Consider the following 15,588-nt stretch of genomic DNA (forward strand, 5'->3'; position numbering starts at 1 on the left):
GCTGCAACTGAGTGACATGCTTCTTTTCCAATGTACATGCCTTTGGTTAAATGCCCAAGATATGACAACAGGCAAAGGTCACTGCCTTCCTGAAACTGGGGAAAGCAGCCAATGATTTTAAAAAACTATTAGCCAATATCATTACTACGCATAATTTGCAAGCTCTTGGAAAGGATGCTACTCCAGAGACTTACACTCATCTTTGAGGACTACATCCCTTAAGAACACTCTGAGTTTATACAAGGATGAAGTACCCGCGATCAAATGATCACACTGATGACCTGCTTCAAAGCCAGCTATCAACATGGGCTCAAAACAGGAACTGCCTTTGTGGACCTGTGCTTGGCACATGACATGGTTTGGCAGGATGCCCTGCTTCTGACAGTGTCAAAAATAGTACTTTGCAAAACAACACTGTGCCTACTAACAGTTATGCTCAACAGCAACAAATTTTGTGTACAGCCAACGTAACAGACCAACAGACCTTGTTTACTGAACATTGGGCTCCCACGCGGCGGACTCATCTTGGCACCAGTGTTCTTTAATATTTATATCAGCCACATGCCATCCACCCAGTCACAGAAGTTTGGATATAAAGATGATCTTGCACTTGCCATCCAAGTGAATACTTTTACTCAAGAGGAATGCACCCTCACAGAAGATTTGAAAAATCTGGAGGAGTACTATTGGTTAGGGTGAATCCAACCAAGCCCTCAAAAAACAGCCGTATCTGCATTTCACCTGAGTGACCACCATGCAAAGAAGCACCTGAATGTCACCTTCTGTGACCCCAAACCCAGGCACAAGGATTTCCTGAAATGTATTGGAGTGATTCTGGCTTGCAGCCTCATATACTGCCAGCATTAGATGAAGACAGCTAAGAAGATAAAGACTAGGAAGGATATAATCCACACACTAGCTGGGACCAGCTAAAGAGCAAATGCTCACACCTGTGGATAGCCACCTTGGCCCACATCTTCACAACAGCTCAATACTGTGTGCCAGTATGGGTGGGTAGCATATATATGAAAATCACTGGTGTGTAATTGAACCCTGTTTTGCAAGTTAGTCAGAGTGCTGAAATCGGCACTGAAGTCTAGCTTCCCATCTTTGTGCACCATCTCTCTGAAAAGAAGTAGCAATAATACAGGAATACGACCACGTAATAATGAGCCAGACTTGCCCTCTATAAAGATCTCCAATCTCCCTCCTGTTATGCCGCCTTAAATCCAGGAACCCATTTAAGTTGGCAGCCAAAGTTCTCAAAACCGTGGACTATCACCAAAGAACGAGTGGCAGAGGCTGTGGGAAAATAGTGGAGTCAAGAATTGAGCCATTTTTACAGATTCTGCAAGCCACCCACCATGCTTCACCATTTCATGTAATTTAGGGAATGACAAACTTGAACATCAACCTTTAATATTGCTTTTTAATTTGCCATTCAAAAGATGAAATTTTTTTAATTAGGAAACAAGGAACCCTGAAGTAATTTGAAGGCTTATCAGAACCATATATTCTATTTTCTGTTTTGTTCAGGTTCATAGACTACTTTATTATTATTATTATTATTCATTTGTATCATGGGGTAGCCTAATGCCAGGAACTTAAACCCTGATAAGGTCCCCATTGTTCTAGGCTTGTACGAATATAAAATCAGAGGCAGTTCCTATCCTGAACAGTTTACAATATAAACACATGAGACAGACAATGGTTTGGAGGTGGAAGGAAAGTACACACAAGCAGTGTGAACTATATGATGGTTTTCAAACATCACGTTAGTTCCATGTTTTCTTTGTTGGTTTCTTTCTTTAAACAATTTTTTTGAGTTGTGATGGGAGGTAATTCGCTAGACAAAGGGAGGGAGGAGGGACATTGAGGGAGGGAGATTAGGGGGACAGGAGAAAGCAGAAGAAGGGGGAAATGGTGGGTAGGTGGGATGAGGCTGAAATGAAGAGGGGGTAGAGGATGCCCAGAGTAAAAACCATAAAGACCCATCAGACCCTAATCACCTCATCACTGTTCAAAGGTCCCTGAAGCAGCTGTCTGTCTCTGTTCCTGAAGGATCACTTTCTGCATGGCATCTCCCACAAATTGTCATCTTCCTGGCTCTCACATGGCTGGAATGATGGGTGGAGCCAAATGGGCCCAGGCTGCCCCCTGCACAGTTTTGGGTCTGCACAGTTGGGTCACAGTTAGGTCTCAGCTCCCCCAGGCCCCTCGTGCTGCAGCCGTCTGTCTCTATTCTTGCCAGCTAAGCTTCTGGGTGGCCCCTCCCAGCAGTTTTTCTTTCTTCCCCGAGCTCACATGCGTGAAGGGGAGTTCCACTGTTGTGATATGAGTGTGTAAGATAGATTCTGTCTATGATTTAGGGCAAGGGGTTAGAGTTAAATCCCACATAATAAATGGCTGCTCTAAAAGCTAATCAAATTGTTTCAAAAGCAAAATAAAATATCTAACAGTCACAATATACATATATATGCTAGCACAAATCCGTAGGCCAAATTGCACAGGATGTCTTTTTACTGTATTGATTTGCTGTGACAAAAAATAGATATTTATTCTGAAAGGAAAGTGACCAGAAGATAAGTTTTTATGCACACATAATGAAGCTCCTTCTAATTAAAGTTGTCATACATTCATTAAACATTGGGTGAAGAATATATTACACATGCAGATTTTCTGTTAAATAACTTATAATAGCCTGGCTATTATGAATGTAACTAAAAATCAGCAATCTGGAAAATTCCATTAAGTTTGTCTTTAAGCATTAACTATTTTTTTTTCTCTTTTAGAAGAGAGTCACTAATTTGTAATCTGTTTTTCCTAACATCATTAGTTTCACAGGTGCATGCATATAAAATTGTATAACAAGTGATATTTGTTTTGTTTCCAAGAAACTAATAAAAAAGATGAAAATGTCCAATAATGCCATAAGGCCAAATTGCTTTCACTTAATGTGTTAATATTTTCCATGTACATTGTTAGTGTCATCTGTGTGTTTCTATTCTATTACCATTAATAGCTATAGAATTCTTCCTTGGTTTTAATTCATCCAAGTTACTGTATTGGTACCTACTAGAGTGGCATCAGACACTAATATCACAATAGCCTTCTATTACATATTTTGGAGACAGGAATGTGTAGTATGAACTAGTCTCTTGCATTGAACAAAGCTTAAGCAATAAAGTCTAACAAGAAGTTTATTTCTTTCCCATTTAATGGAGTAAAAACAGTAATTGTGCCTGATATGCCTTAAAGCAGCAAAAACGGAGCACTTGACTTTGTAATTAAGTGATCAAATGAAAGTGTTGACACACACACAAAGGAATAACCTCAAACAAATGATAGACACATATTGAACAATCATTACATTACACTCCCGGGGAGAACTACTTTAATGGTATATTAATATGTGAGACATTAGAAACCCATGAATGGGTACAGAATGGCTGCTCAGAAAGTTCGGGGTTTACTGTCATTTCTCTAAAGGGGTTTGGTATTTGGGGATCTAATGGGGCACATGAAAGCAGCTTTAACAAATATCTGTCATGTGGATAAACAGAAAGCAGGCTCTATTGTACAGTGATACGCACTTAGTACTCTTTATTCAGTCCTTGTGCAGAAAGATCTATTGACATCAGCACGTGATTATGGGCCTCGACAGGCCATTCCCCAGAGAGAGAAGGTAGTGGTCATCAAGGCCAAAAAACTGCAGTAGCAGCTAGGGAGTGTGAATTCCTTTCCCCTACTCTCAGCAGAGAAGTCCCATGCAGAACAGACAGCTGTTTCCAGAATTTGACTCACTGGTGTTGCTCGAATTGTATTTAACTCATAAAATCTATATTTTTGCAAATTTCTGATACAATAGACAGCTTCAGCCGCCCCCATCCACAACACTACACAGTGCATGGATCCTGCTTCTGAATGGGCTCTGGCAAGGTCAAGATAGAAGGGAAAGCCAGAGAGCAGCTACAATTTTTGGAAGGTATTGACAAGCTGGTGGGAAACTCTTAAACCACATAATATGCTGTTATAATTGAAAAATAAAAGTTTAACCAGATAATATCCCTAAAGATGTTCAAGTGACATGACAAATTAGGTGCACTGTACCCAAGTTAAGTATGTTGAGATACGCTGCAGCCAGTCAGGCTTTGTGATCTCATTGGGGGAGTACTACTACCCTTGTGCATATGGTTTCCAGTACCATTTAAATTTCTTACTTCCTAATTATTATCTCTGACTTATATTATTCACCAGCTTACTGTAATGAACCTGTTAACATATTTTAAGAAATTAATAGATCTTTTATTACCAATTATCTTTCAGGATTGCTTTCCATATAAATGCCCTATTGCTAAGTATGTGTCATCCCATTGATTCCACTCCAATGTGCTGTGAGCAGCAGTTCCAAATGGCTAATAACTCACTAATATAACTTTACAGGTACATTTGGTACCTTTCCCTCCTCTGATCATAGTCATACCAGCTCATTAAACACTAGTGTAAGAACACAGGCTGACCCTTCCTTTTAACAAACTAGCAGTGTGAAATTAAAAGCTAAGCTTTTCTCTTTTAATGAGCTGGCAGTACCACCTCCATAATCCAAGGAGCCGGGGGAGACAGAGGCATAAAACAATAACAGATGCAGTTTCTGATGTCTGATTTCAGGCATTTGTTTAAATGTTCCTATGTGCCTTTTGTAGGTTGCCTGCTTAATTAAAGATTGGCACGTTGCTGAACCATGCTCCACATTGAGCAAAATTATTTCCTATAGGTCAAACGCTGGTCACTTAGAAGCTGTAGAGTTATTGATATAATGACAGACTGACATAACTAATAGTAGACACTGAAACATATAAAACAGAAATCTAACTTGGTAGAGTAAGATCGGAGAGATGGCTAAGCCTACAGCCAATAAGTAACTATATTTCTAGTGGTTGCTAATCATATTTTTAAAATGAATAAAATGAGTCCCCTTTTTTGTTCCTAGTCCAATGAGTACCACGACTGTAGATTATATAATTGGTACCAATTACAAATATAAGAAATACTCAAGAAGAAATGTATGTATCAGCAAACACAATAGTCCCCATCTGACTCTTGGCTGTTGTAACTATTTTCATGCCCAAAGGAAAAAATGAGAAGAGATAACTACAACAGATGAGGCTAAAGGGTTTCTCATCCTCTCTTTACTGGATGTTTAGATAAAATTCACTTTGCAGCTACTACAAAAAAATTACGGCCCATAGCACAATTTGTAGTTCCATTAATCCCGATAAATTAGTACAGTATGACAAAGATTTTCAACAGACATACTTTGTTATTATACGTGTTTCAGAACTACCCAATAAAATCAGACAGATGCAATGCAGGCTGTATCTCACTCAGTGCGTTCCAATAATTCTGTTGGTGTCTAATACAAAAATGGTTGCATTTGAAATAGACAGATTATTATTAGCACCTCAGAAAATCAGACCACTTAATTAAGTTGTCTACGTGTGGCTGTAGGTGCCTTATTTGAAAATATTAGAACTTATAAAGCACTTTTCTTCCAAGGATATTTAATTACTGTACAATAGAGAGTACAGGATCATTATCCCCATTTTACAAATGGAGAAATTGAGGAATAGAAATGTTAAGTGACTAGCCCAAGGCTAAATAGCACATTAGTTGTACAGCCAAGAATAGAACCTTTATGTCCTGAGTCTGTACAATGCTCTATCCACCAGCCTCACTAGATCAATTTAACAGACAGGTCAGATTAGCAGAACTTCTTACTGAATAGAAAGGCTAATTTAAATTACAGTACCTGTATTCAAATGTGATGTATTAATATATAATATATCCTTCTTCAAAAGAAGTAGGTGTTGAATTTTAGCTCATTAGTTTGAGATGTGTTAATTTAAAAACATAATTTTCCAATTAAATATTATTTTCTGCCTACATAATTCTCCTAGCCATTTCAATCAAATGAGATATTCTTCCCATTCTTTGCTGAATTGTCATGTTGTGATGCTGTGTGCTATTTAAAAACTGTCATCTTCCACTCTACAATAGTTGTATTTCAGTGCTGGTTGAAATAGCTCTCTCAATATATATGCAATGAAAGATGCTACATAAATGGAAGGTATTTATTAGTATTATTCCCTTCTCAGAACTGCTCTTCTAAGGATAGTAACACTTTTCAGCTGATTGTCACAATGTGGAATATACTCTTTCCCTCTCATTATGTTCAGTATCACCAGTTATCTAACATGGCAGTTTAATCCTGTTCAGTAGCATGATGCCCCAGCAGGAGCACTGAGAAAAACACTCCAGCTCTTTCAAAACTGTAGCTGCTGCAGCTATAGCTTTCACAATTTTTTAAAGAAGAAAAAGGGTCTGATATTTATGTAGGGGAAACATCAGGCAGCTCTCAGTGATTCCAAAACATCTTTTCCCAACACAAACTTTCATGAGTTATATTCAATATGATCATGAACAGAAGATAGGATTTATGCATGCATGCAATCTGGTATGTATGAAGAATAATATTATAATCTAGCAAAATACAGTACAATCTATCAAATTGTGTCACTGTGTGTAAAAGAAGAACAGGAGTACTTGTGGCACCTTAGAGACTAACAAATTTATTAGAGCATAAGCTTTCGTGGACTACAGCCCACTTCTTCGTACACCATCCTCAGAATTCATTAGTTGACCAGACCAACCCAGTCTTTTGAGTCCTGTATCTGAAACAGTAGCTGCTAGAACATAATTCCTGCCATGATGCTGGTATAGCATCACTGTAAGCATCAAACCATTATCTGACAAGACTCAGCCCACTTTCAGCACAATAAACCATTCACATGTAAAAGACAAAGATTGCATTGGGGCTTGTTCTTATAATACCACGCCTAATTCCTCATTTTCCATTTGGTTTTCAATGGATCTCAGAGTGTATGCTATGTAGAGCCTTTGAAAAAGCATAGCTCCATCTAGATGTAGTTTAGTTTAGCGCACATTTTATTAACAGTGACATTCCTGATGATAAATAGATCTGTCATTTTTAGGTCAAGGTGCAAGACTGTATGCATAATCCTAACAAGTCCTATTCATTATACAAAGAATTAAGAGAAAAAACACCCCACTCTCTCAAGAGGTCATTCCAAAAGAAGAATGAGCACCAAAATAATTTCCAATGGAATGATTCTACTTCTAATCAGCTGTCTTTGAGGTTGTTGTTTCTATATCATCTGCTGCTCCCACAGCAGTCTTGTAATGCAGCTATTCTGTACCCCATAGAGAAAAACCCAATATTACAGCCTGTTATGTAGAGCTGGAACATAATAAAGATCCTTAAAGAGACTTGATGTGGACAGTGATCCTCATTTATTATTGACTTGCTGAGAAAGGGAGCTATGGGAAACTTCAATTTACAACAGAATGACCTCTGAACATAGTCCAATTAAAAGAAAGATGGGGACAGAGGAATAGCACTTTGCCACATGGACAACTGAGGGATTATTGCATTTTCATCTATTTCAGTTGAAAAAATGGTCAAAAGAACATTCACTTCACCAATCATGCCATACAGAAGCAATAGAGGAGATATTCACAGACCAAGTCCCACCCAGGAGGCCTAGAGAACTGGCTGGTTTGACTTCCTGCCAGAGACTCTAACTTAAGACTTTATTTCTTCTTCATTTTGGTTTCCCAAGTGAGTCTGCCTGTATTTGGCAGTGGATTCTTCCTGTTGGAACCAAGCTAGGATAAGCCTTGTTCCTATGTCTCTGAGAGCTGGCCAGAGCAGAGAGGTTCTTCATTTAAAAGCTTATGTGTGCATTAAAGTGATAGTGCTGGCTTTTGTTGTTCATTCCTGACACAACAGCCCAAGGCCTCATCCAGAATGGAATGGACTCTTTAAGACATAAATAATGAAGTGATCTCAGAAGACCAGTTTGTAGGTGGTCTGGCCTAGTGGTTGGAGCAGGAGGTGATAACTGGAGTCAGAGTACAAATGCCAGAGCCAAGGGTCAAGATGGAGTCAAAGCCAGGAGTCAGAGCTGGGTGTCACCACCAGGTTATCTGGAGTCATAGAAGTCAAGAACAGGGCTGGTTCTGAGGCAGGAGTGAGTCTGGGACAGGAGTGGAATGAGGCCAGCTTGAGGGCAGGGTCTAGACTAGAGCAGGACAGAAGCAAGGCAGGCAAATGGCTAGAGTGAGGGGAGCACAGGAAGGCAGAGAGTCCACAGGCACATGTGCTGAACAGCCAGTGCTCTGCTGTTCCTGCGGGGCTGATAACTCATGCTGCTGATCCTACAGCTAATCAGCTGTTATGATTAACAATGCACCTTCAGGACAAGACAGCTGAGCCTATTAGTTGCCAAGCTGTGAAGTTAGCAAGGGAGCAGGCCAGTAGCTGGTATGACCCCTGACAGGTGACTGTTGTGTGTGTGTGGTGGGGACAAGAGAGAGGGAGTTACAGACGCCTCAAAATGAGAGAGTTTCTTTTCTGATGTCAGGGTTCCTCGTCTTCTTAGATACAAAATGAGTATGTGAATGGTAATTTCAAAAATATCATGGATATTGAAGGAGTAATTTGGTAGTCAACAACTCACAAGCTAAGTAGTGAGACATATGGAAATCTTTTCCATCAAACTTTATTTGGCTGAATGCCTATAAAAGCATGTGGAAACCAGGAGGGGACTGTCTAGCCATCTTCAGAGCAGCCACAGCTACAAAAGAAGGAGAAGAAAACAGTTGGAGCCTTCAGGAACCGGAACCATGGCACTGGAGCTGTCAGCAGCAGACCTGGGATACACACAGCTACAACACTGCATACAACAGGAGAGAAATCAGGAGTTGCCAGTGGAACCACAGCTGCTGGAGGAAGGGGACTATCCATGGGAGGGGTGAAAGAGGAAGAGTTGGTGAAGGGGGAAGGAGAGAGGAAGACCAGGCAGCAGTGAAGCATATATAGAGTTGTGGAGGAGAAGAGGATCAGGAGATAGAGGAACATGTATGCGGAAGGTTAAGATATAATAAAGATGGGAGGAATTTCTTTAATTAAATGCAAAAATAGAAGTAGTGGAGGACTGGTCAGTCTTTTTCAATAAAGACTAAACATCTATCACATTGAGTAGAGATATGAACAGTTAAATACTTTCCTACTATTACCTGCCATGTAAGCCGTTGTTATAGCTCCACAGGAACATTGCACAACAGTGAATGGAAAGAGAAGTGTCCATGACACAGTCTATCTATTGAAATAAAGTTGACACTAAAACATCCATAAGGTGCGTGAGGGTGGCTACTCCACTTTCCCAGCCTAAAAATCAGTCAGGAGATATTAAATGGACCATTAAAAAGAAATTTCAACCAGTGATTGAAAAGAACATTGGGATTCTAAGAAAATAAGATCCAGATGTTAATACAGCACTGGAGGTGCCCGACAGCTAGCACCATGGAAATTCTGCCAGATGTTTGCCAATTTATGCATACTACATGTCATGGTCCTTTATAGGATTTTCCCTGTAATGGAAGAAAAGCCTCCACAAGAGGAAGGTGAACAAAAAGAAACAGTAATAGAAATGGACATTTTGAGCAATAGGAGGGGGAAAACATGTCAAGTCCATTTTGTCAGAAACCTTTTCTCTACAGAAAGCTTTTCCATGTAAAGATATAATAACATCACTTTTTCTAATTAAACTTCATAAAAAAATTCCACAGGAAAGCTTTTTTAAAAACTCTACATGTCAGAATGTTCAGCTGCACACATACAGACAGCCAAACAAGCATGCAGTCTCATCTGAATCTGCAAACAGTTCATGGTGGTGAATGCCATTTTCAGGAAACCATCCTTTATGAGGATGGATAGGTCCATAACACAAAGATTAGGGATAGTTCTGTCCACAAAGTCCAATGAGCCTGAAACCAAACAATTTGGCAACAAAATGACATTTATGTGATGTTCTCATGACACAGTGTCACAATATAAATGTCACCACATCATGATCTCAGCCCAAGACAGACTGCACTGCAAGGAAAGAGTGTGGGTGGCAGGAGAGAACAAAGAGAATCAGCCAGCCCTCCCCAGGTTCTAAGGATGGGATCTTGGAGCAGCACTCTAGGAGCCTGGCCCCAGAGTAGCCTGTCCTACCACCCATGCCCTGGGAACTGGCTCGTAAAGTACTTGATTTTCTGGGTTCTCACTGCAAAATAAGGTTGCTCTAAAGCAGATATTTTACTTCTCATGATATTGTTTCAACTCAAGCTTGAACCTCTGGAGCTTGATTCTGCAGTCTACTAAATCCACTTTCCACAACTCAGGCAGCACAGAATGGAAGTAAACTGGCCAGAAACAGACAGTGGCAAATTGCCCTGTGCAGAAGACCCCTCCACTAGCAGAAAATGGCTGGAGGTAGCAGAGCATGGCATAAGAAACTGCAATTCCCTCTCATAGTGCCTAAGGGAAGCTCAGATTCAGATGAGAAGCTGCCTCATGGTTTGTGTTTTATATGGCTTGTTCCCATCCAGCTGGTTCCCAACGGTTTATATTTTTCTTTGTAAGCTATTACAGATCTGATTGGGTGCCCTCTGCTGGTCACCCACCAGGTTGCAGTGAGTGGAATCCACTCCTGTAGATCCAAAGATATTTCAAGCCTCTGGAGCCACAAGGGAGTCCATCCGCTACCCCAATCTTGGTGTCCCTAGAGACACTCTCAGGGCACAGACCTTTTGTCTAGCATCCCATCCCAAGAGCTGGAATGCTGCTGGCTGGTTGCCTAGCCCTGGGCACAGTGCTGTCACTTCAGACTCCCCTACCAAACAGAGAATCCCACCAAAAGATATGAGCCTTCTGGTTTAGTGTTTAACTCCCTCACGATGCATGTGGTAATTGTGAAGCACATAGCGCACAAAGACACTTTTGCCCAGAGTATCTCACAATTTCTCTTTTATACTTCACAGATAAAGCACAAGAGAATATAGCTCATTTAGAAAACCATAAACATCCTAACCACAGTGCCCCCTCACTAGCCCCTGGGTAGTCCTTGGGGGGAATTTCTGGGTTAAAGAAAGCCGGCAGACTCCGAGCCCTGCATACTGGGTTACTTCTCTCTCCTCGAGCTGGAGAAAAAGGTCAACGACCCAGATAGATCAGCACTGCCCTTTCTATAACTTTTATTCCCTTTTTGTCAGGTTACCCCACCCCCACTCCCCCTTGCCAGCTTACCCAGGTGATGATAAACCCCTGCCAAGTGACTTCATTGTCAAGGTGACTGCTCCCCTGTTCAACCAGTTCTCCTGGTTGGGAGATATCTTATTACCTAGAGGTATTACATTTCAGTGGTGGAGCATTTTAACTTAATCACTCTCTTTTGTCACTCTTTTGCCATGAGCCTTTGGAACTTGAGTCCAACATACAAGCAAACTGGCAATAAAGAAGCCAAAGGACTGCACATTCAAAATGGAGTTTGGTAAAGATACATACAAAAAGGTATTTATGGCACAGCAGTTTTCATAGATTTTCTAAAAGATCTGCTCAAGGAATTATTTTGGGGAGGTTCTATGGCCTGTGTTATGTTGGAGGTCAGACTAGATTATCACAATGGTCACAATGCTAGAAGCTAGGAATGGGCACCAGGGGATGAATCACTTGATGATTACCTGTTCTGTTCATTCCCTCTGGGGCACCTGGCATTGGCCATTGTCAGAAAACAGGATACTGGACTAGATGGACCTTTAGGGTCTGACCCAGCATGGCCATTCTTATGTTCTTGGAATCTGTAAATCTATAATGACACTTCATTATAATTTCATAATATCAAACAGAATTCATAAGTTTGTACAGACAGATTCCCAAATCATTGCACAAGCATTCACCAGCCCTAATTTAAATTAATGCAAAAGTCACAAGCCAATGTGTGTGGCTCTCTCAGTTTAGGAGGTCTTCTGCCAGAGTTACTGGAAAAATTAGGAGCAATTTAAATAATCACTAGCAAATCACTTTTTTCATAAGTATTATATTATATTCATTGACAAGGAAAGAAGAAAGCTGTACTGTTCACAAGGGTGCTGCTTCCCATTCAGGTAAAAAAGAGATGCCCTTTAAAACCAGACATTCATAACACAGGGGGGAAAAATTCATCCTCTGATGCACACACAAGGGGTGTCAGGATGTGGAAATGCCACGGTTTCTCTGTAAGGACATGAAGCATTTGAAGAGTAAATATATGAAAATTATCTAATATAAAGTTTGAGGGCTTTTTTTTTTTTGAGGCGGTTTTGAAGTTGTGCAGAGAGTAGGGCTATCCTTTCCATTTAGATTGTGATCATGCTAATTAAGAGTGATGAAAGGGTTGACCAAGCAACTATTAATAATAAGCATATGAACTGAGGAAGGATAAATGATATATGTCTCTGAGTTTGCTTGCAAGGACATGTAAAAGTTGTATAGATCTTCCATCTTGCCTCCCCATCCCTCCTCCACCTAATATGGGCAATGGAATGAAGACTACAATGGTACAAACTTTCACCTTGTTTTATAGTTGGTTATTATGACCCTAAGGAGCTCTTAATGACAATGGTCTTACAAGAATATTCTGATCCTGATATGTACATTCTGGTTCACCAAAGAATATCATGTGAGGTTTTAAATAAAAGCCAGGATCACACTGGTCACTGATATTATGAAAGTATGTACAAATAGTATGTATGGAGTTATTGTATGTATGCTGAAAATATGTTCCTAAATGTTCCTAAATATAGGCATAGTTAACAAACAGGTTTTCTGCCACACAAAAAATGTTTAGTCACCTATCTCAGTCTGCATGTAAATGAAGCATTGTAAGTTAACACTCTGTGGAGTCATTTACATACAAAGTCAACAGGGGGCTTGAAGTCAGCAGGGAAGCCACACACTGGAGCATAAACTACAGTGTGTGGGGGATCATCCTGACCCTGCAGTACAGACAGTGAATTTGAGGGGATATAAGGAGAAGACAAAGAAGAACCCTGCAGCTAGGAAGGAATTGGGCAGTGTGATTACAGACAGAAGGTTAGCCTGTTCAGTTAAGTTCAGTCTCTAGAAATCCTGTTGTGATTTTGTTTTATATGTAACTCTTTTGTTTCCATTTATCCTTTCTCACTAGCTCTTGAATCTTTATCCCTTGATAATAAATGTATTCTTGTTGTCACTATAAAGATATCTCAGTGCTGTGGTGTTGTACAAGGAGCTGATCCTGAACTGAATCATTCAAGCTGGTATGCAAACTGTCCCCTGGGGCTGTGAGTGTTCAGTGGATAAGGGGCTGGATATTACAAGGGGTTCCTTCAAAGTGACTCAGGTTACACCTATTGTTAACTTGCCTGGAAAAGTAAGGTCTGGAAGAGCCCTGAGGAGATTGTCTGGGTGGCTAATAAGGCTGGTAGTGTCAGGGAGCTGGCACCCAGTTAAAGCTCAAGCACTCCCTTTCACTGGAGGCAGGGAGGTAACAAGTCGACTCACAGTCCTGGCAACCCAAGAACCTTCACAACTGTACATTTATGAATTTCATCCCCCAACCAAATGAAAACTTCTTAATCAAGAATATTTTACTAGGAGTGTGTCAAAGCAGACACAGAACACTGACACATCACAATGAATATCAAAATGCATTTTGTCTGTTGTGTATCTGTTGCTCTATTTCAGTGCCTGTGTGTCTACCTGTCATATGTCTGTCTTCCACACTGTATTATAGACTTTCTGTATAAACCTCCCAATCAGACTCTTCTGCGTGTGTTTTAAATCCTGTCAAATCAAACAATTTCACAGTTTCCTTGAGGCTAATTTTTTTTTCTTGGTTAGTGTCAAATTTATATTACATGTGAGTGGATCAAAGAATGTCATGGATTCATTTTGTTGCTCAAATGTGATAACTGTTACTATCTTCACATAGTATTTTCCATTAACATGTATTAGATTACATCAGTTCACTTCATCTAGGGACTGCAGAAATTAACCATTGTTGGGCCCATTGTGCCTTAATTGGGGTCTCTTGGAAGCCTCATTTCTTATGACTTCATGAAGCAAAGCAAGGTAATTTGTAGTTATGGTGTAAAAGAGAAAAAATCCTTTATTTTGCTGAACATTTTGAGAGGTAATACATTTCTCTTTCTTAGTAATTAACAGTAAATATTCTCTAATGCACAATTAATTACTGATGGACCAGTGGATTGAAATTCTCCATCTATTCACAAAGGAGGTACATCATGCTGAGTGGTAGTGGAAATTTCGCAGTGTCCCACTTATATGCCTCTGCCCTGACCTAGATGGATTGTCTCAACTTTCAGAACTTATGATTCCATGTCCATTCCAACCTTCACCCTTCAAACAAAAAACTAGTAAAAAGGATTCCAGAGCTGGGCAAAATTTTTCAGACAACTAGTTTACTTGCCAAAAAATGCAGTTTAGGTAAAACTGAAGCTATCCACAAATTTGACACCATTTTTTTTTTTTTAGAGCTAGAGTCACAAGACAGTGGTGGTGGCAGCAGAAGAGGAGCCCATTTTATTACTTTTAGCCCAGTAGTAAGGACACTCCCCTGGGATGTGGAAGACTCAGGTTCAAATTCCTGCTCTGAGGGTGGGGTTTGAACCTATTTTGCCCTGCCCCCCGCCCCCGATCAGAGCCATAATCAGTGGGCTGTAACGTATCTGGAGTGAGTATTTCTCCATCTCCCCTGTTGAAGCTGTTCCACTTTATATGAACTACTTGAATAGTCATTGGACCAGAGAGAGAGAGAAAGAGAGAGAATGACTCTACAGCCTTCTATTGAGGGGGCTTACATGGAGGGAGGAGACTGGGATTCAAATCCCTGCTACAGAGCATGGTCTCCAACATCCCAGCTGGGTCCCCTAACCACTGGGCTAAAAGTTGTAAGGTGGTTACTACCTCCTCTAGTTATTTTGTGAATCTAGCCCTTTAAAAATGTCCAGAAACAGCATGTTTTATTAAACCCCAAAATGGACTTTTTCTACTTTGCCAAATATTTTCAGAATTTTCAGATTCAGTTTAACCTGAACTGAAATTTTCTTTTTGATTTTTCAGAACTGACTGCAAACTGAAAAATCAGTTCTTTGACCAGCTCTAGCCATTAGAGATAGTTTTGTAACATGGATACAGTCCACTAGAAACTAAACAAAGAATGAACAGATTCACTTTCCAATTCTATTGACCTGGACCAGACTTGAACCAAAGACCTAGACACCAGGGGCTCCATATGCCATTACTGAGCATCCCAGATGTATTCAACTTTCTAATTAATAGCACTATAGTAGCTTTTTCCTCCAAGTGGCTCAACTCCAGTACACAAGTTCTTCTTGAAGCCAATGCCACAATTACATGCTTTTCATAGAATCATACAAACGTAGGGTTGGAAAGGATCTTGAAAAGTCATCAAGCCCAGCCCCTGTGCTGAGGCAGGACCAAGTAAAGCTGACAGGTGTTCTTAAAAACCTCCAATTATGGGGATTCCACAACCTCCCTTGGATGCCCAACATAAACCAACAAGTGTGTTCTCATAATATATAAGCTGGAATCTTCTGGAAAAATGATTCATCAATACT

This window comes from Trachemys scripta, chromosome 1 (assembly GCF_013100865.1).
Source record: "Trachemys scripta elegans isolate TJP31775 chromosome 1, CAS_Tse_1.0, whole genome shotgun sequence".
NCBI classification, from domain to species: Eukaryota; Metazoa; Chordata; order Testudines; family Emydidae; genus Trachemys; species Trachemys scripta.